This window comes from Rhinopithecus roxellana, chromosome 13 (genome assembly GCF_007565055.1).
Source record: "Rhinopithecus roxellana isolate Shanxi Qingling chromosome 13, ASM756505v1, whole genome shotgun sequence".
Taxonomy (NCBI): domain Eukaryota; kingdom Metazoa; phylum Chordata; class Mammalia; order Primates; family Cercopithecidae; genus Rhinopithecus; species Rhinopithecus roxellana.
In genome coordinates, this window is record NC_044561.1 from 74606054 (window position 1) to 74628929 (window position 22876).

The 22876-nt window shown below is 47.3% G+C and overlaps 1 long non-coding RNA gene across 1 annotated transcript; it reads right to left on the reverse strand.

The window, feature by feature from the left end:
• Positions 1-14912, reverse strand: LOC115892809. The gene is made up of 3 exons (XR_004052728.1): positions 14825-14912; positions 11881-12023; positions 1-328 (listed from the first exon to the last, which is right to left on the reverse strand). It is a non-coding gene; the product is annotated as an uncharacterized LOC115892809 (long non-coding RNA).
• Positions 14913-22876: the final 7964 nt, after the last annotated feature.

A 22876-nucleotide genomic window follows, 5' to 3' on the forward strand; every position in this document is an offset into this window, starting at 1 on the left:
TCAGAAGGCAGTAATCACTATTTAAAAAAAAAAAAAAAAAAAGCAGGAAACAAAATTGAAAGTGGCTCCGGGGAAATGGACAGAGAGGACCTTTCTGAGGAGGGGATTTGAGAACAGTCTGAAAAATAAGAGAGCAAAGATCAAGGAAAAATCCAAAGGAACATCCCCTGGCTGTGTCCATCAAGGCCAGTTAGATCATGAGCCTCTCCAAGTCTCAGTGGCCTAAAACAATAAAGGTTTGTTTTTACTTTATACTTCAGGTCCATAAACAGGTATCTTCAAGACCCCAGATTGATGGAGAAGCTGCTGTCTGGAGAATCCGCAGTTGCTATGGCAAAGGAAAAGAAAAGGTGTAAATTCCACAGGCTTCTAAAAGCTTCCGCCCAGAAATGGCACATGTCCCTCTGCCCACATTGCCTTAGTTACTAGGGAGACCCAACTTCGAGGAGGTGTGGGAATGGAGCATAATCTATTATGTGCTTGTGAGAAAAACCAAAAATATTTGTTGAATAACAGTAACAATGGCCTCACAGACAGAGCAGAGGGCAAGCCAGAGTGCAGTGAAGTGCAAACAAGCACAGTGATCAGGGGACGGGGGCCAGCGAGACTGAAGCATGGCAGAAGAGGAGACTAGCGGCAGGGGAAGACAGCACCGTAAAACATGGGGAGCCTGTCAGCACCACGGAAAGTGGGGAGACACATCCTAAAGCCCAGTCATGCCCCAGAAGCCACAGCTTCATCCTGATTATGACCTCAAATGCCTGCAGACAGAATTAAACAACTAATTGTATAATGAGGTGGTTGAATTACACCTAATTTCCACAAATGCTTTTGTTGAACAAACATTGCAATGCTAGAATGTGGTTTTCAATCATTTAATTTGTCTTCCAAAATGCTTCAAAATCGGTGTTAATCACAGTTTTAAAATAATACATCTAATGTGTCCTTAAATACATTACTGTGTCTCAGCATTAATCCTGCAATTAAATATGTCAAGTAATTGATACACATTTAACACCTGGTGCTTGGGATTTTGAAAATAATGTGTTTCTGAAAGCAGGTAACCAATGCATTAAGTCCAAAGGACTTTAGCGATTTTCTGTGGGATAGCCAGAGAGGAAGGAGCCACAGTCTTGGAACTGGGGGGTACGTGCAGAAATGACACAGGAATTGAAATGAAGGGCTTAGGATGTGACACAGGGTCAGAGTAGGCCTATCTTAGAATAACACAGCTGTGCCCCAGGGAAAACATGGGCACTGCCAGGTCCCTTCACCAGTGCGAATTGCTATAAACGCTCTGCTGGCACCATTCCCACCTGCCTGGAGCTTCTGCCAGGATGTGGCCATGCTCATGGTACTGCCATAAACCAAAGGTTAAAAACGCCAGGTTGACTCCGGCTTTGCAACTTCCATTACACACAAGAGTCCCTAACCCTGTGTCAGCTCAACTTCTACGGAATTAAAGGAAACTCTTCCAGGGGCAGAGAGCTGATGCCGATTCCAGCTTTGATAACCCTATAAAGTTTGAGCCACCAAGAGAACTTAAAAGGTCGGAGTTTGAAGCTGACCACCTCTTAGGACCTAGAGATGTCAAGTAATATCTTGGCACTCCCTGTTCTCCATCCTGACATCATTGGTGAACAGAAATAGAGACTGATTACACAAAATGTAGTGAGAAACGCAAGGTATTTTTCATCTTGTATACAGCACTTTATTGATGCACTCCAAAAAAAAAAAAAAAAAATATATATATATATATATATATATATATATATATATATGGAGCATATTAAAGGCATATTAGTACATATAACATCTAAAGAATCCGGATTTTGCCTGTCTTAGGATGAAAGTTTGGCTTTTGTAATAGAGACCCCAAATAACAGTGGCTTAAGCAAGATTAATGTCTTCTGTATAATAATCACAACACAGACAGTGCAGAGGTGGGTGGTAGATCCACAAAGTCAAAGACCCAGGCTCATTCTAACTGGTTGCTCCTTCTCCCTAACAAATGCCCATGCCCACATAGCCCAAGGTGCTTAACCAGCTTATTCCAGGAGGAACAAAGGGGTGGAAGGTGGGCGCGCCCCTTCCCTTTAAGGGTAGGACATGAAACTGCATAACTCATTCCTGATCACAGCTCTTTCACCAGAATTTAGTCATCAGGCCATCCCTAGCTGCAAGAGAAGGTAGAAAGTTTTATTTCTATTCCGGGTGACCACGTGTCCAGGTAAAACCTGGGGGATCAGTTGCTATGAGACAGAAAGGAAAAAAGATTTGGGGGGACAACTTGTAGCCTTTGCTATGTTGCCTTACAGAAGTCTGGACTCTGGTGGGGAAGAAAAGAATATGGCCAAATTCCAACATTTTATCCTAGAATGAGCCAAATATCAGGATGAAAGCTCGGGGGGACAGGGATAGGTTTTGGACTGCAATCAAGAGGGAGCTACAGTATCTACCGCAAAGGATCATGGCAGGTTTAAACATGAACGTGCAAGTGCAGCAACAGTTGGGTGTCAGAGGGCATCTTGAGCTCCAGGATCTCAGGACAGAGCTGGTGTCCTGTCCCACCATTGAGTTTCTGGGTAATGTGGAAGGCAGAATTCTAACTACATCCCCTGGTTATTCAACCAAACTTTAATCTAGGTACTGCTGCAAAAGGACTTTGCAGATGGAATTAAGGTTACAAATTAGCTCACTTTCAGATAGGAAAAATACTCTCAATTATAAAGGTGGGGCTGAAGTAATCACATGAACCCTTAAAAGCAGAAGAGAAAGGCAGGGCAATGAAGCGGCAGTGGAGGGTAGGAGATGAGGCAGGAGGGGAAGGAAGAGAGACTCAAAGCATGAGAAGGACTTGACAGCCCATGCTGGCCTTGAAGGGGGCCATGAGCCAAGGAATGAGGCAGCCTCTAGACCCTGACAATGTCCTCGGCCCAGAACTAGTAAGAAAACAGGGACCTCAGTCCCCCAACCACATGGAACTCAATTCTGATGACAACCTGAATAAGCTTCACCAGGGCTTCCAGTAGGGAACACAGCCTACTGACTTTTTTTTTCTTTTTCTTTTTCTTTTTTTTTTTTTTTTTGAGACAGGGTCTTGCTCTGTTGCCCAAGCTGAAGTGCAGTGGTGCCATCATGGATCACTGCAGCCTCAAATTCCTGAGCTCAAGCAATCCTCCCACCTCAGCCTACCAAGTATTGGGTTGGTGCAAAAGTAACTGCAGCTTTGCCACTGAAAGTCATGGCAAAAACTGCAATTACTTTTGCACCAACCTAATCACTGGGATCACAGGCATACACCATCATGCCTGATTTTGTGTGTGTGTGTAGAGATGGAGGCTTACTATGTTGCCCAGTCTGGTCTCAAACTGCTGGGCTCAAGTGATCCTCCCAATCTCACCTCCAAAGCACTGAGATTCCAGGCATGAGATGCCACATCCAGCTCTGCCAACTTCTTGATTTTAGCTTTGTAAGACTCAGAGCAGGGAACCAGCTGAGACATGCTATTCCTGGACCTCTGACAAACAGATTGTGAGATAATAAATGGGTGTTGCTTCAAGCTGCTAAATTCACAGTAATTTTCTACAGCAACAGTAGAACATGAGCCCAGTGATCTTGTGTGAGTCCCTTCTCTGTGGCTTATTTTCCTTATGGGTCAACAAGAAGAATAATAGTCATCATTCCTTAGAGCTACTAAGAGGCTGAAAGAGGACCGCTGGGGTAGCTGGTGTAGAGGAACCAGTAATCAATGTTCCTGCTGCCATGCAGATAGTTATTTTTTTCCATCTTGGAGGGAAAGGGGCTAGTGGAGGTGGACACTTGTCACGCATGGTCTTCCTCAATCCTCACCACAACCCTCTAAGCCAGGTACTTTTATTAGCCTCACTTATAAGAGGAACCTGAGGCATGAAGAGATCGAATGACTTCCCTCAAGGTTGTACAGTTAGTAAGAAGCAAAGTTGAGATTCCACCCCAACCCATGTGGCTCCAGGGCTCTGTGAGGAAGACTGCAGATGCTTCCATCCCAGATGAGCACAGAGAGGTTGGGAACAGAAGGGCCACATGGCCAGTCTATGGTGAGCCAAGCACATGAGGACAGTGTCTTCTTGCTCATTTGGTCAACCAGCCTTTATCTGCTGCTTTTTGTGTCCCCAGCCCTACACCCATAACCCAATAAACACATGCCTTCTGGCTTGGCCCATGGTGGGACCACTGGGTTTCTCTTGTCCTTCTCAGGTTTCTGAGAGGTCCAGTGTCTTACTTGTAGCTTCTCAGAGTAGACTGAAAAGAAAGCCCACAGTTTCCATCTGCTTAAAGGTAAAAAGAGAGAAAAGCAGATAAACAAAGCCCCATGCAGCTGTTTTCCCTTCAGTCTCTTTGTTCCTCATTTATTTAGCAATCAATGGCCTTCTACATGTCAGGTACTATCCTTGGTGCTGGGTGACAGTGGTGAGCAGGATGGCATAGTACCCATAAGGAAATACAAGAGACAAGAAAATAACCAAACAAGGACATAAGATCACCACGGATAGAGAGACTGCTCTGGGCCTGGGTTCTGCTACTTCAAGTCCCCTTTGGTACAGAGGGAGGGCAGGAGGGGAGCAGGGGATCTGCGGGGTGTTACAGCCACTGCTCCCTGTCCACCATTCAGCAAGATTCTGGGCATGATAGTCCATGTTAGAGGGTTCTGGGGCAGTCCTCAATGCCACTGAGAAGCCAGCAGGGAGCTGACCCAGAAACATGCCCAAGACGTCTGCTGGGAACCAAGGAGGTGCATTTGAGCTGCGAGGTGTTCCCGTATCAGGGCCCAAAACACCAGCAGCCCCACCATGGGCCAAGCCCAGAAGGCATGTGCTTATCATCATCTCAGCCCACGGCACTGCTGACCAGTGACCCACACGTGATGGCAATGATGCGTTCTTCTCTGAGACCTGAGTGAGCAGCATGGAAGTCAAGCAGAGCCTAAAGGAGCAGACAGCCAGGGGTAGGCACGCACTCTCACTCCAGGGTTCGTCCTTGCCGCTGAGCTGCCTCCCTTCTCTGAGTGTCTGTTTCCAAGCTGGAAAATGGCAGAATGCAGGGAGATGAGCTCTCGAGTCTCTGACCCCTGGACTCCAGCATGTACTTCTTGCTCATTTGGTCAACCAGCCTTTATCTGCTGCTTTTTGTGTCCCCAGCCCTACACCCATAACCCAAAATCCATGCTTTCTATTCCCTTTTCCTCCTTGGCAACTGTCAAATCGAGGCATACATGGGACCACCTGTTCCGCCCATGGGCAGGGCCATCTGGTTCTGCATGGAGGTGCCTATGGACAGATCTGCATTTGCATACGTTGCTTTAAATTATCATAAACATTGACTTTGGATAATAACTTGACAGGGGAGGTATGTTTTCCTACTGGAAAAACAAGCATAACAACTGTCCAAAGTAATCCTATGGAAGTCATGCAGGACCAGAGGTTGAATAGGCCCTAACAGGTCAGTTGAGAAGCTTCCAGCTGTGGTCAGCAGTGCAAGGGGCCACTGTCAGACCTTGGGAGCCTCAGCAGAGCGGAGCCTCAGTGCAGCCGACTCTTGGCACAGCTCATCCAGGCCAGCAAGGCTGGAGAAGCAGCCTTCAGCCCTGGCCGGCTCACCTTCTTCCAGCTGAGGGGTGCTTGAGATGAAGTTGAAAGTTTGCTGAGGATTCAAGTTAATTCACCAGTGTAGCAATCTGGTGATTACAGAAAAGTATAAAAAAGACAATGTGCCCAATTGAAAAAAAAATAGGCAAAGACATTTCCAGAAGCCATGCCAATGTCCAAGGAGCCCATGAAGAGATACTTCACCTCTCTGATCATCAAAAGAAAAGCAGGTGAAAATGAGATGTCATTTTTTATCTATCAGACTGACAAGGAGGTGAGATATTGGCAAAGCTGGGCTTGGCAAGGCTACAGGGAACAGGCCTCCTCTGGCCCTGTTGATGGTCATGTAAAATAGTAAACTTTCTGGAGACCAGCTTGGCAATATGGGCACAGTGATTAATCATCTAGAAAATTTTTCCTGACAACATAATCAGACACATTCACAATAGGTATATACAAGACAGTTTACCGAAGGCAGACAATGGCCAAAAAAAAAAAAAAAAGTTAAACCTCCAACAAGAAGAAGCTTGAGCAACTAAATTATGGGACATCGCTGAAATGCAAGGCAGTCATTTAAAATGCTGAGAGAATGCTACAGTTTTTATTTTTTTACTTACAAAGATGTCTCTATCATATTATCATGCAGAAAAAAACAGCAAGTTACAGAACAGCACAGGACAATGTTCCCACTTGTGTGAAATTTCTCATACAATGGGGTGTATGTGTGCTGCACACAGTGAGACACCAGAGAAGAGGCATCCAGAATGTTACCCCATTGTGGAGAGAACTGGAGGAATTTTAATTTTTATCTTTATACTTTCCTGTGTGCTTTGAATTCTTTACAGTAATCATGTACCATTTTTATAATCAAAAAAAGTACAATGAAAACAGTTTCCATTTTATGAAGAAAAGAGCAATTTAATGAGGCACAAAGAATGCCAACACTCTAAAGACCTGGCCATGCCTGGATGGATAGAGATAAATCTGTCTCACGCCCTGGAGACAAGGGCTCTGCAAGGCCGACCCTGCCATGCCTGCAGTGCTGCTTCACACCTCCCTGGGGCTGTACCCATCACCCACTCAATCCCTCACTCCCCTAAAAATGTGCCAAGGAGCAGGCCTCCTTGTTCTAGTCCAGGCCCTTCCTTAAGGATCCTGGTGCTCAGAGGGACACCTGTGTGGGGCTGGGGTCTATAGAGTGGAGGGTAAACGGGCAAGGACCACCATGGGGTGCAGGGCAGAGTAGGCAGCAAGAAACCCCTCGAGGCCAAGACTTCTGGAGCCACACACACTGGCATGTATCAGGAAGCAAGGAACTCCACCTCCTCTCTGTCAAATGAGAGGTGATGACACCCGCCATGTGGGGCTCTCCCAAGGACCCCCGGAACTGACGCACATGAAGGCTATTGCACCTGGACCAGGACCCTGGCTTTAGTGCAGGAGCCAACTATTAGTAGGAATCATTGCCTTTATTAGGAGTGCGGTTCCTGTCCTCCGAGGACATCAGAATGTGAGCTGGGGAAGAACATGAAGTACAGAAACGGTGACTTGGGTATTGATGACCACAAAGCTCTTTTCAAACATATGAAAGGAAGGGGCAGAGAGGATGCCTTTTCCAACTCCAAACCAAGAAGCAGCCCCAAGACCCAAAGTGGATGCTGGAAGGTTAAAGCTGGGAGTCTAGCATTTCCTTCAACCTTGCCCACAAAAGAGTGTCTCAAAGGGAGATGGATTCAGACACATCTCATGTTTACTGAGCGTGAAACATGCACCACATGTTTCCACGCCCATTTACTCTGGCCTCACAACCAGCTGTGATAAGAGATCTACTAGCCCTCCTTTCAGATGAGGAAACGGGGGCTCACAGAGCTCAGCCATTATCAAAGTCCCACGGGCAGAAAATGTCAGGGCCAAGAGCCCCACCCAGACACTAGGTTCCTGAGTCCTGAAAGCAGAAGCTAGAAAACTGCTCCCAATTCCCAGACTTCCCTCCCAAGAACCATTCAGAATATCCATTAAACACCAAAGGCACAGACGTGTCCATACCGAACTCACGTGTCCAGACGTGAGTTTGAGGCATTTTTCATCCTGGGACTCAAATGTAGATTAAGCCCATTACCAGCAGCTTCCAACAACACCATCAAGCTCCGCCAGACAGAGCACCTTGCCTTTCCAAAGTGCCTTTGGTGTTTAGAAGCCCCAAGGTGCACTCACATCCACAGGGCATGTTCACACAGCCTGTCTTGCTCATTAGGAGGGGAGGGGAGCCAAATGCCTCAAACTTCTTTTTCTGGGCCTTGCCCCAGCAATGTGTAGGGTGAAGGGAGAACCATCAGGTGTCTGTTTGCTCAGAGTGCCAGGCCGGATGCCAGCAGTTCGGTGCACCCTGGAAACTCAGGGGCCTTTTCACACTTTGCAAACCCTCACACCTTCCAATGGCTACAATGGTTCACAACCTGCTGGAAAAATACAGGGAGAGAAGGAACACGATGCTGAAGCCAGGAGTGTGCTTCCAGGCCCGGCTTAAATGCCACACCTCTCACGACACCCACCCAAGAGAACCTTCTCTCCTCCCAGCAAATTAATGGCCCTGTCTCTTTAATAACAGCAAATGTTGGTCAGCTTCTTACCAGGTGCCAGGCCCTTCCTAGCTCCCTGAATCCCACCATCGAGACTGTGTGGGAAGTACTGTTCTTATGCCCATCTTACAAATGAGGAAACCAAGGCCAGGAGGTTCATTTCTGCTCTGACCACACCCAGTTCAAAGGCTGCTGGCTCTGGTTCAACGTCCGTCAGGAATCCTGAAGTCTGCATAGGGTCTGAGTCTAGTTAATAGGATAAATGGAATAAATGTCCTTCAACAGGTGGATAGGTAAGCCCCCCAGGGAGTCCTAGTCAGCCAGAAGGAGGAACGAGCATGGATGCACAGAAAGGAATCTCAGGGACTTTGTGCTGAGTGAAATGAAAAAGGCCAATCCCGCATACCGTGTGAGTCAATGTATAGCATTCTCCAAATGACGAAATTACAGAAGTGGAGAACCAATGAGTGCTGGCTGGAGGTTAGGGAGGTGGGCTACGACCATGAAGGGGCTGCATAGGCAGCAACTTCATGGGGCTATACAGTTCTGTGTTGTTTGTGTGTTTGTTTGTTTGTTTGAGCCAGAGTCTCACACTGTCACCCAGGCTGGAGTGCAGTGGCGCAATCTTGGCTCACTGCAACCTCTGCCTCCCAGATTCAAACAATTCTCCTGCCTCAGCCTCCTGAGTAGCTGGGATTACAGGTGCCCGCCACCACATCCTGCTAATTTTTACATTTTCAGTAGAGATGGGGTTTCACTATGTTGGCCAGGCTGGTCTCAAACTCCTGACCTCAGGTGATCCACCCACCTCAACCTCCCAAAGTGCTGGGATTATAGGTGTGAGCCACCGCACCAGGTCCAGTTGTGTGTCTTGTTAGTGTTGGGGGTTCCACGCATCTACACAGGTGATAAAATGGCACAGAACTAGATACACACACACACACGTACACACATACATACACACAACATACACACACATGAATGCATGCAAAAACCGACGACAGCTAAATAAGGCACTGTGCTTCCATAAGGTGCTACCACTGGAGAAGAGAGGTGAAGGATCCATGGTAAAACTCTGCACCATTTTTGTAACTTCTTGTGAGTCCAAAATTATTTCAAAATAGGCCAGGCACGGTGGCTTATGTCTCTAATCCCAGCACTTTGGGAGGCCAAGTCTGGTGGATCACCTGAGTTCAGGAGTTCGAGATCAGCCTGGCCAAAATGGTGAAACCCTGTCTCTACCAAAAATACAAAAATTAGCCGGGCATGGTGGCAGGTGCCTGTAATCCCAGCTACTCAGGAGGCTGAGGCAGGAAAACAGCTTGAACCCAGGAGGCGGAGGTTGCAGTGAGCTGAGATTGCACCACTGCACTCCAGCCTGGGGAACAGAGTGAGACTCCATCTCAAAAAAATAAATAAATAATTTCAAAATAGAAAGTTTTTTTAAAGTACACCCATTTCTTACCACTTCCCCAGCCTGAGCCACCACCACCTCTGACCTGGTCACACTGCCTCTGCCATCCCCAGCCCCCTGACAAGAGGCTACCATCTCATGGAGAATAAAGGCCAGGTGCATCCCCCTAGCTGGCAAGAGCCGATGTGGTCTGCCCACCACCCAGCTCACACTGCGGCTCTGTCTCAGCCACTCCTCCCCGCCACGCTGCCTCCTGGACCATCCTGCATCTGGGCACTGTCCCCCAGGTCTCCCGTGGCCACCTCCTCCCACTCCTTCAGGGCTCAGTTCAGATGCTACCTCTTCAGAGAGGCCTTCCCTGGCCAGTCATCTAGGGGTCCCTTCTAGGAACGACTAGGGAGGGACAGCAGGGAAGACAGATGGAAGATGAAGTGTTCCATACCCCGGCAGGGACAGGAGTATGCATGCTGGCCACTGCTCATCAAAGCAAACACTTGGTCTGTACCTTTTACCATATGTAATTATACCTAATTTTTTAAAAAACACCTAATTAGTATCCCTCCTCACTGTGACTACTGCATTACCCTGTTTATTTTCTTTGTGGCGTTTGTCATAATCTGTAATCATCTTTTCATTTATGTGCTTACATAAATGAAAATTTACATAAATGTCTGTTTCTGGATTGTGCTGCACACACATGGTTGCAAACGCCTAACACTGTGCCAAGGCCACGGCCCCCAGGGTAGGCAGCCCAGCGTCCAGCCAGTGCCAGGCTGGCTACAGCGAAGGAATGTCTCCCAGGCTTGGCACACCATGTGGGCACTGCCCTGTGAGCTCACCAGGGAAGAGTGGAAGACTCCACTCTGCATCCTCTTCAAAGTCTTCCTCTTTTGTCTAGGCCAGAAAAGTTCCACTGGCGGGAGTACTTGCTCATTTGAGAAATGCTTCCTGAGGGTGGAGAGTGCTGCAGGAACCAAAACAACCCATGCCCTGCCCTTGAAGCTCCTCTATTCCAGAGGGAATCACAGGCAGGAAGCACACAAATATCTCACAGGCAAGGTGGCAAAACCACCAGGCTGGAAAATAAAGTAGGAGACCTCTGAGTAGAGATCAAATGAAGTAGGAGTGAGCCCATCAGAGGGGAACAGTTATGGAAATCAAGGGAAGCACGTGTCAACCATCTGGGCTGAAACACACATGTGTGGCAATGGAGGAAGAACAGGGAGCCCTGTGGGGCTGGCTGGGAGCAGAAAGGTGCAGGGCCTCGAGGCCACGGGAAGGACATGGGACTTTACCCCAAGTGAGATGGAGGCCATAGGAAGATCTGACCAGAGAGCATCATGACCTGACCTAGGTTTTCACAGGATCCCATGGACTGCCTGGAAAAGAAAAGCCTCTAGGGTGAGAGGACAAGGCCGGGGAGCCATGAGAAGTAGATGGTCTATGATCAGGGGAAATGGAATGGTGACGTGGACTCAAGAGACAGTGATGGAGGTGGGACAAATGGCCAGATGCTGACTATACTTCAAAGGCAGGCCCAAGGGCACTTGCTGGTGATTAGATGTAAGGTGTGAGACAGAGAAAGGATCAAGGATCCTCTGAGAGTTTTGCCCGGAGCCCAAGGAAGAATGGAGTTGAAATTTACCCAAGAAGTAAACCTCCTGGGATGCACCCCTTCAGATGAGGAGTCATGAGGTAGGTAGGGGCAGTGGGGCAGTGAGGGGACCAGTTGGGTGGGGCAGCAACCCAGGCAGAAATATAAACATGGAGCCCACTGGCATCCAACAGATGCTCAAAGCCATACTCTCCACCGCTTACCCAGGAAAGAGGGAGGAACGGGTCCTGCGACCCAACACCCAGAGCTCAGAAGAGGAGAAGACGCAAAGAAGACGGAGCCAGAGTGACCCATGCTTCACAGATAATCAAGAGTTTGTCCTAGAGGACAAGCAAGAAAGTCTTTCCAGAAAAGGAGAGTGACCAACCATGTGCAAGGTGGCTGATGGGGACAGCAAGCGGAGAAGAGAGACTGTCAATGTGCGGCCTCAGGCCGTGCATTTGTATGAAAAGGGGGTGGCCATGGAAGCTGAATTTCAGTGCGTTTGAATGAAAATGGAGGACAGCTAGAGACGGGAGCAGGCAACTCTTGGAGGAGACAAAGGGAAGCAGAAAAATAGGGCGTGGCTGGAGGAGAGTATGGAATGAAGATCGGACAGCTGTTCCTAAGAGCAGAGAAACAAACTTCAGTGTGCACACGCAGTACCTGGGTATCTTGTTAAGGAACAGAGCCTCAGAGTCTGCATTTCCCACAAGCTCCCCATGGTGACGCTGCTGGGACCACTTGGAGGAGCAAGGCATTTAGGGTGCACTGATCTGCAAGTCACAGAAGCCAGCACTTCCGAATGGCTGAAACAATAGGGACTTTATGTTATTTTACAATCCAAGAAGTTCCTACAGCAAGTTATAAACACCTTGGAGGGTAAAGGGGAATTGACACCAGGGGAGAGAGAGGGGGCCGTTCAAGAGCAAAGTGCTCTGGCACACATGGGGAAGGTGGCCTAGGATAGGAGCACAGGCTGCTTAAGAAATGGCATTTCCTAAAGAAATCTGTTACTTCCAGCATGGGTAATGATTAAAAGTAACTTCTAACCAAGTGTGTTCTGCCAGCCGGGTACGTTTGCATAAGGGACACTCAATAACTCTTTGTTGATAGATTGATTTCCAAGTGTGGTTCCTGCTGAACTCAAACACACCAAGGGTCGTTTATAATTGGAAGCATCTCATTGCACCCACCTGGTGAGCCCAAGTCCTTCAGAACAGTTTGCTCTCAATCCTGCTCTCACACCAGCCAGCCCAGCCTCCATTTAAATTATCACTTCAAAATTGGTGAGGCCTGAATTAATGAGATTTTACTGCACTCACAGCTTTAGATTAAAATCAATGTGGTACCCAAACACGAGTCAATGAAAAATGGTTGGGTAAAGCAGGAACTACTAAACAACTCTCTCATAATTTTATTTAAGAGATGAGCTAGGCCCTCCACCTTCCTTCCAGGGCTTTTCCCCAATTCCTTGACATAGCTGAGATTTCAAAATCTGCATAGCTAACACCTCCTACTCTGTCTTGAGAAAAAATTGAACCCATTACTGTTAAAACCCAAGTCCTCCTCAACAGAACATGTTGGACAAAAAGTAAACCCATCGGTGGAGCTTCTCAGACTGCAGTATGCACACAAAGTGCCTGGGGATCTCACTAAGGAACAGAGGGTGATGCTGCGGGGGCGTGGGGGGAGCCTCAGAGTCTGCATTTCCTACAAGCTCCCCATGGTGATGATGCTGGGGCCACTTGGAGGAGCAAGGCATTCAGGGTGCACTGATCTGCAAGTCACAGAAGCCAGCACTTCCGAATGGCTGAAACAATAAGGACTTTGCATTATTTCACATATCAAGAGATTCTACAGCAGGGCGGGGCCGGGGATGGCAAGTGCGCAGGAGCCACAGCTCCTAGCAGTGACCCAGGTCCCTTCTATTAATACCTGCCTGATCTTGCATCCCTAGTGTGCAAGCTCTGTCCTCAGGCTGTCACAGTCACAAGATGGTTCATGTAGTCACAGGCATCATATCTAGTCCTAATAATGTCCAGCCAAAGAAAAGAGACATCTCTCTTCTTTGAGCCTCTTTTTAAGGAAATTTTTTTCAGAAGGCCCCAGCAGACATTATCTTTGCCGCATTGGCCAGGCCTAAAATACTTGCTCACTCCAGACTGAGCCCTGGTCTAAGGAACGTAACAGCCAGAAATGATCGCCTCCAATCAGACTTGACCCCCTGCACGGGGATGGGATCCTCATCCTGGACACACTCCCAGCGTGGAGGAGGGTGGACACTTAAACCAGCAAAAACAAGGAGTGGCGGGCTGCCACACCCACTGCAATAAGAGCCATTTTATTCTACACTGAGCCTCTCGAAGGGGCCAGCCCCTTACACGAGAGAGATCTGCGGTTCAGAGAGGCAACCTGACAAGCACGCCTGTTTTCTGACTACAAGCTCTGTGTCCCCTTGTGTGACCTCCTCCTTGTTGGGGTGGTGAGCCCAGCAACAAACAGCAACAATCCTGGACATGCTGTACCCATGGAGGCATCTGGCCCCACTGCACAGGCTGCTTAGGTGCATCTGTAATCCCCCAACCCGGGGTTTAGAGTCAACAGAAGCCAGATCAACAGCTAATCATGCTTGTGAAGCCCAAATGATTTCAGAACTTGGATTGCTAACCCTGAGACAGATGGTGAATCAGGTACACAAAAACAAACCCTATGTGGCACTGAGGGATGTTGCCAAGGGACAAAAGAGGTGACAGTTTTATTCAAAATCAGACTCTGTACCCAGCTGTGCTTCTAGCCAGCCTATGGTAACAGGAGGCCAGATGAGACCACCAACACAGTCATGATTTTTCTTTGGCAATGGGGCCTGAGGAATGACCCTGGAGGCTAGAGTTATAGAACACAAACAGGCAGCCCAGTGTCCTCCTCCCGTTCAGAACTGAGGGCAAAGAAACAGCCATAGGAAGAGTTTATTTTTCCTGAGCTGCTGGAGGATCACCTGACATTGCCACCAACACAGATTATTTTGCATAGGAGGCCACCCCACCTTGTCCCCACACCTGACCCAACAACCCTGACCGTCACGGGGAATGGAAAAGGTTCTCCTGGCAGGAGGAAGGCCTGTATTGCCTGCTCCGTGTGCCCTGGCTCAGCTAGTTTGAAGTCAGAACTTTAATATCCTTTCAACTGGCACTGACTTCAAATATGCTTCACAGAGCTTCTTAATCTGGTTTATGTTCTGTGGATGAGATGCCTGATTGGAGCCCAGAAATGCTGCTATAAAGCAAATGCCCCGATTAGAGACATTCATCAGAAAGCAAGATCCCTTAGCAGCTGTGTGGCGGGGCTGGGAAGACCACCATGTTCCTGGGAATTAACGGGTAGCCCACTCTCCTCACCTGCACTGACCCTGTCATCGAGTCACCTCCACATCGCTCTCCTTGAGCTTTCGTCCTTGCCCTGCTTGTCAAATACAGACAGGGCTGCTGACTTTCTCTACACCCCTTCCCTTCCCCATTTGGGGGTCCCCATTAACCCCTGGCACTGCTGTCTGCGGGCTCCTCTTTCCTATAGGGTGGTGACCTCCTTAGACTTCTGGGTCAACCCCTACCTCATCACATCAGGCCATGCACAGAGACTCCACCAAAACAAAGGCTTGGAAAAAGTCCTCCATCCCCGACAGAACTTCTTAGCTGGGGTTGTTTTGGTGACACAGGATGTTCACATTTGAAATGTGCCTCTGAATATGCAAGTGGGTATTTGCCCATCATTTATTTGCTATGCATAAGATTTCCACGCACGGCTGACGATTTTCTCTCATAAACAGATGCCCCAAACTTCCTCTCTCTCTCTCCCTTAAACCCAACATCTGGGCCATCTACGTGGACGCGCTGTTCTGTGGGGGCAGCCACATGGGGGTGGGAAGGAGATGCAGTCGAGAGAGCTGAGCTTTAGCCCCAGAACGGCCGGAAACTTCCCAGGGACTTTGGGCAGATCGTCAAACCTCCCTGGGGTTCAATTTCCTCCCTGACAAAGTGAAAAAAAAAAAAAAAAATGAAGCTACTGTTGCCCCTCCTGCTTGCCCAGCCAAGCTGTTGGGAGAGGAAATAGAAAATGCAATGGCTTTGAAAATTAGAAACTGTGACATCCAATTGTATGATACAGAAAATGACACAGGGCATCGAAGATGGACCACCAAGCCTCTCGAGAGAGACTCTGGATCCAGTCGGGCCTCCTTGGTACTACTTTGATGAGTCTGAAGAGTAGAGGCAGAGTGACGTGATCATAGTAAAAAGAATAGCAAGCAATTTATTGAAAGCTCATTGCAGGTTAGACATTGTGCTAAGTGCTTCTCATGCATTAGCTCACTGAGTTCTCACCACCCTCTGAGGCTGACATTAGTGATATCCTCATCTTACAGAGTTTACAAGATCAACTGGTTTGCAGAATGTCACAGAGCTAGTAAATGGTGTCACTAGGACTTGTACCCAGGTATGTCTGACTCCGGGCCCTGAGTGCTTACCCACTAGACTAGACTAAAATCCTAATGGCACGTCTGACTGTGAGCAGCTCTCTTCCCTCTCAGAACCTCAGCTTCCCTCCAGCTGATGGAGAGGATGAGTAAGGGACTCAATGCTGTTCAGACCCCTTCCAGCTTGAGAAAACTCCAATTCTTGGAATGAAGCTTGGCTGACAGCAAACTGCGAACTCTTAAAGGAAGCACTTAGTGACAGTGCCTCATGCTGCTCCCTGGCTGTGAGACTTTTCTCCTGCTGTGGAGATGGGCCATGAAAAGAGAAGAGCTTCCTTTTGTTCACTTTATAGCTCCCCATTCAGGCAGTGCTTCTTCTAACAGACCCTCAACTGCATGGAGGCAAGTTGTTGTTTTACTGGGAGAAGTGAAGCTTCTTTAGGCTAATTTCTGCCCCCCCATCCCCGCTCCTTCTTCCTATTCTTTGTAGTCTTTTGCCTTACCAGACTTGGATTTGCAAACCTGTTGTCAAGGCAACACTAGGTTTCTCTCTTTGCACTCTAATGTCTCAATGGAGGTATCCATGGCAACAAGAATACCTTGCGCTTTCAAAGTCAGTGACCTTCCAAAGCTTCCTGGGATGTGTGGAGTTAAATGATGTTTATACAACTTTTAACCACAGCCACCAATTTAGTACCTAATAAGCCTGACTGATGACGTCTGCAACAGTTAGCTTTTGCTGTGTAACAAATAACCCTAGAAGTTAGTGGCTTAATCTGGTATTTATCATTGCAGTAGAGGTCAGCTGGGTGGTTCTTCTGGTCTCAGCTGGGCTCTCTCATGCTCACCTGACTGAGCTCCATCACGTGTTTGGGGGGCATCTGGCTGTAGGCTGGATCAGGAGGGACTCATCCAGGACAATCAGGCTCTCCTCCACGTGGTCCCCATTCTTCATTAAGCTATGCCAGGCTTTTCCACACAGAGGCAGTAGGTTGCTGAGGCAGGGACAAGGGAGGGAGAGTGTGAGCAGACAGAAGCCACAAGGGTGCTTGAGGCCTGGGCTTGGGACAAGCTCAGCATCACTTCCACCATATTCCATTGGCCAAAGCAAGCTCTAAGCCAGGCTGGATTCAAGGGGTAAAGATGTGGACCTCACTTCTTGATGGGGGTGGGGAGGATGGCTGAAAGGTCACATTGCAAAGAGAATGAGAGAGGAGGGATGGAGAATTTTGGCCATTTTTACAAACAATCTATCACATCATCCTTCCCCATTTGTTGTGGATATATTCAGGCACTACATACATGTGAATGGAGCCTTAACAGCCAAGAAGCAATCTTAGCAGAGATGAGATGGAACCCTCAGAATTCTCAAACCTGTCCCTGCTCCCTCCAGAAAGTGTTCGTCCTCCTCGGGATGATGCAGGTGTGAGCTGTAGCACGGCTTCCATCTATGCATGTTGGTCAGTCCACCTGAACCTCACAGATTGAGAATACCACGGGTCCCCAGGGGAAAAGAGAGATGCTGTCACCAGAAAAAGGGACATTGAGTGCTAGACATCCAAAAACAACAGATGACTCTGCAGTCCTCCCCCAGCTACCACTCGCCGAGAGGCAAAAATCCACAGTGCATCAACAATCACTTCTTTAGCATGAGGAATAGAGTGATTTCTTATTAGGTAAAACCTCTTCCAACTGTGAACCCCTGGAAAATTTCAGGATTTGATCAAAACTATTTTAAAAAATAAAACCTGGAACTTTCCTAATCCTAGACCAGGAAAGCAGGAGCAGCTTTCCACTTTGCTGCAGGAGCCTGCTTCTTTCCTGAGGCTGGTGAAGGAGGCTGTGCTCCGGAATGGTGAAAGGTGGAGGGTCAGAGCCCCTGGGGAATTACCACAGTGACAGTAAAAACCACAATGACCCTCAAATGTGTCCTAACCACATGCCAGGAGCTGCTCTCACTTAACCAGAGTTCACTTCCTGTTAGCCAAGATCTTTTTTGGTACTGACAGAAATTCAACCCAGACTGGCTTGTTGTCAAGAGGAATTTAAGAACTTGAGGAAGTGAGGTTGGGCTTAAATAGGTTCGTTCAAACATGGCCAGATCAGGATTTCATTGACATCGGCACCTACATCTCTCTCTGACCCTCTGATCAGCGCAATATTGTTCCAAATATCACTTCATTTGTAGGATGTCTTGGCCCCCCACAGAGACCCCAGCATCTACAATTTTACCCAGGATCTAGTGGGCTCTTGGAAAACGAACTAGAGAATGGCTGACTGTGAAAAAGAAATGTCTTGTGCATAACAGCTTCTTGGACAAGACATTTCCACCTGGGAACTTGAAAACCAATCTATATGCACTTAGCTTCAGCAGGAAAAGACCCAGGAAGGACTGAGCCAGAGCCTGAGGTATCACCTCCCTAGTATTCCCCTCGGAAGCAAGGAGAAGGTTAGCCCACTTCTCAGAGGAGAATCCGTCTGCTCCTTTACTGATCCGCACCCTGTCACCCATCATCCCTCTTTTTGTTCTCTGTGCATCAGCTAAATAAGTTATTCTCCACCATTTGGCCTTCAAAGAGCAGAAGCAGAAGTGTTTCAGAACAAGCCATGCAATCCACTATGAACGCTTCCATCTCCAGGTGCTGTGGCTCCCTCTAATCCCCCCGTGATTCATCCACTTTAAAATTCCCGCTTCCCTCCCACTTCTTGAAATGTAAGGAGCACCACGTCACCACGTAATCAATTCCCTAATCCCTAGTTTGGAAACTTATTTTTTTAAAGGTGGTTGTTTTAAACAAAAGCAAAAAAGAATATCACGGTGTGAAGCCATGCCGGGTCATGGAGGGAAAAAGCAACAGATGGAGATGATGGATGAGACTTTCTGCATGCTTTTTTAAAATGAGTTTTTAAGGTAACTTGCAAAATGCATCCAGGGGCAGTGATGATTAATTTATGTATGTAATCTCACTCATGTGTGACAAACAGCAGTTAGAAATCACCCACAATAACCGGTACACATCTTCCCTTGTTATCCAAGACTTAATAAGAGAAGTCCTTGTCTGATCTTTATTAGTGAAGCAACTTTTTATGAAATATACTTCAGATCAGCAGCAAATTCAATGGCTGCAAAGTCAACAGGAAAGCAGCACGTTAAAATGGATTCATCACCTGCACTTTTAGTGCTTTCAGATCATTTTCTAATTCACCAATGTGCTGATTTTCCATGACAATGCTCCACGTTTGTCCACATTTAATATGAAGAAATTGAACCGATAAAAGAAAAGGAGGCTCAGGCACCTTGTAGGTCAGGGAGTGTGTTATTGGCTATTTCAGTAAATAATTGCTTTTAATCTAGTTTAAAGCTCTGTAGCCCCACGGGCTTCGTTGGCTTCTTCTTGTTTGTTCTGTGATGAAGGTACACTTCACCTCTTATAATACATTTGTGAAATGTCCACATTTGGGAATTAAATCACAGTGGTAGCATAGTCAAGATATTTACTTTCCAAGCTGAAGCCCCCCCAGGGTGGGGACCTGCGCTGTCGCTGGCCACATCCCCAGCACTGTTTCCAACAGAACAGGTTGCAGCCAATAACTGCTGAATCACTGAAATCTCCCCAAAAGGAGGAGTTTTATTGAGGAGTCCTTGGATTGATAAATTTGTGTAATCCCGAATTCTCCACACTGAGCTTTCCTGAAGTATCCCCGGGAGGGGAAAGCCATTTTCTCAGATCATGGGGAGAAAGCTGGGGTCGGGCTAGAAGACAAACCCTCAGCACATCAAAGTGGCGTGGCCATTTGGTGACCTCCAGGTTTCTGAACACATCATTCTCTCTATATGAATGTATTTTACATTTGGATAACTGTTGAAAGGTACCTCTTGTGGAGACAGGGCCAGGATCGCGGTAGGGTGGGTAGAACCGCTCCACCTGCCCCTCTCATCGGCCACACCACAGGCATTTCTGTGTGTGCTGTTTTCTCATTTTACTCAATGTTCCATCCACTGAATAGGGATCCAAAATCCCACACTTGGCAATGTAATGATTTTCAAAAAGCCTTTCCTCCAATTTTCCTTTCATCTATCGCTGCTATCTTCCCCAACAAAGAGAGCTGGCAATTCAGCCTCAAGAAGACGCGATGTCATTGTTCTCTAGTTAGAACAGGAAGCCTCTCGCCAGTCCTCCAGAGTTGCCATGAGGACACTCTCCATGCAGATTTCATCTGGACATCAACTCAGAAATTTTTGTGCCACGTTGAGGCACAATATCCGCTGAGGATATTAAGGAAGAAAAAATAATCTCTTCATGGAACACAGAAATGAAACCTAAACGTGGCCCCGAGCTCTGAGTGCTTATGGGCATTTATCAGCAGGTTCAAGGGCGACAGTGCCTCAGGTGCAGAAGCTGTGCGATGAATTCAGAACCCCTCGTTTCATCGGAAGCTGCACACCTTAAATTCCCAGCCTTTCTTACAAAAAGTGAGGGCCAGGAACTTGGAGAGGGAAAGGGCTTTTGAGTATCTGCCCCAGTAACAAAAGATTTTGGCTCCCTTCAGGTAGCCACAGCCCCTCCAAAAACAGCTGAAAACAGTTAACTTCTGCATTACAGGAGTGGAAGTCATTCCATTTACAGACCTACAGAGTCAAGAAACAAGGGCCTCCTTGGAACATGAGAGCCAGTCCTTTGGTACAGACTCTCCAGGACATCTCGGCCATTTATTAGGCAGAACTGGACACCTGCCACTCGGCAGGGTGGGCCTGGGAAGACTCATACGCACACACCCAGTCAGGGCAGCATCTGCTTCCACAGGGTGCCCAAGCCCACTTCCACTTCTCCTTCCCACAAGTAAATTAGCTTAAAAGATTGAAGGCACATTATCTCTACTCCTAACCACAAAGACTTGGGGTTTTATGGGTTGTCAAGGCAACAATAGCAGTTTTCTCTCTGACTCTTTAATGCCGAGATTTATGTTTCCATAGTTACGAGAAATCCCTAGTTCTTCAAGATAACATAAACTGGTCTCCCAAAACTTTCAGGGGTGAGATTGTCACCACTGGCCAAAAACCACATACACTCGCATTGAAGACCCCTGTGCCCACCTGCTCACCATTACCCTGGAGCTGGGTTTCTGCACCCCTTCCTGTTCTTGAGGTCTCATTCGTAGTTAGGAGTGGCTCCTTTAGTTAGTTAGGCCACTCCAGGGATTTGCAAAGTCAGGAAGTTAGAATGGACCCAGGAACTGGAGCTCCCTCAAACCATCAGGCTGAATTTGTTAGAACCACTGCGGCCAAAGCCACCATAAAGAACTCTGCCAAGTCAAAGTCACCCCTTAGGGGCTGGACACAGCAATGACACAGGGTCAGGGCCCTTGGAGAAACAGAACTATCTGGAGCCCCCAACATTACATTCCTGGGTCTTCCACTCCCAACCAGACCCAAGCTCTGTAACATCAATTTCTAGAATCCAGGAGTTCATTTTCTTTCTCAGAATTAACTCATGTGGACCTAACCTTCCAGACATTTGTACAACTGGGCTCACAGAACTTCGTTTAGGCCAGTTGGTTAATACATCATTTCTCTACAACTTGTAAGGACTTGTTGTCCTTTCCTGAGATTTTACTAGGTCAGGAGCATTCTAGCAAATAGTTCAAGATTGTTGCTCTAAAGTAGTAGAAACAAAATCATGTGTATGTGTGTGCATATGTATGTGTGTACATATGTATGTGTATACGTGAGTGCATGTATGGTACATATGTGTGCCCATGTATGTGAGTACATGCATGGCATTTATGTGTACCTGTGTGTGTGCATGTATGTATGTGTATGTGTGAGAGTACATGTATGGTGTGTATGTGTACATGAGAGTACATGTGTGATGAAGACTGTACGTGTGTGAGTACATGCATGGTGAGACTGTGTACATGTGTGTGAGTACATGCATGGTGTGTATATGTGTACATACGTGACAGTACATGCATGGTGTGTGTACATGTGTGAGTATATGTGTGGTGTGTATGTGTACATGTGTACAAGTACATGCATGGTGTCTGTGTATATGTGAACACATGGAGTGAGGGGTGAGAGGGAGTTGACCCTAATGCATGAGTAATACTGACAGACGAGTGGCCAAGCTGAGAACCCAAGACAGGAGTGCAGCAATGGGGGCTCACAGCCCAGTTCTGAAGCTCTTCCTTGTCATCAATGACATCAACATCCTGAACAATAGCTGTGGCCTCCCTTTGGGATGAGAAGAAGGCACTGAGCAGGTGCTGAAGGGAACACAAAGATGGGGACCCCATCTCTGTGAGTTTTCTAGGTCTGCCATAACAAAGTTCCATAAACTGGGCAGCTGAAACAGTAGAAACGCATCATATCATAGGCCTCCAGACAAAGGCCTCCAAAATCAAGACATCGGCAGTCAGTTTCTTCTGAGGACTGTGAGGGGAGGATCCATTCCAAGCCTCACTCCATGGCTTATGGACAGCCACCTTCCTGTTCATATGGGATTTTCCCTGTATACCTAACTGGGTCCAAATTTCCCCCCTTACTTGGACACCAGTCATATGGATCAGAGCCCACCCTACTCCAGGATAATCTTAACTTAGCACATGTGCAGTGGTCTCATTCCCAAATAAGGGCACATTCTAAGGTACTGGGGGTTAGGGCTTGAACATATGAAGTTGTGAGACACAATGCAACCTGCAACACCAACCCTGACATTTTAGAGGAAGAGATGACACCTACTATTTATTGTCCTTGACAACAACCATTATCCCATGTCCATTTGCAGAGAAACAACCAAGGCTAAAGAATATCTCTAACATCACACAAGCAATAAGCAGCAGACTCAGGCGCCAAACCCAGGACTGCTGGATTCAAAAGTCCTGACTTCAGGGCACAAAAAGCCAGCTGATGGTACCAGGCTATACTGGATACATGCTAGAGTGACACAAGGACCAGGATCTTCCTGGAACTTCAGAGCAGGGAGATTCTTTCTGAGGAGGGCAGTCAGGGAAGGCCCTTCATTTCAGGGAGGTGGTGAGATCAGGGCCAAGTCTTAGAGCAAAGTAAACCAAACATTTTTGTGCATCAAAACCTGCAATCAAGGAACTGTAAAAATGAGCCACAAATTGTCTAATTATAAAACACTATTTTAGTTTGTTTTATTTTATCTTAATAATAAAATAATAAAATTT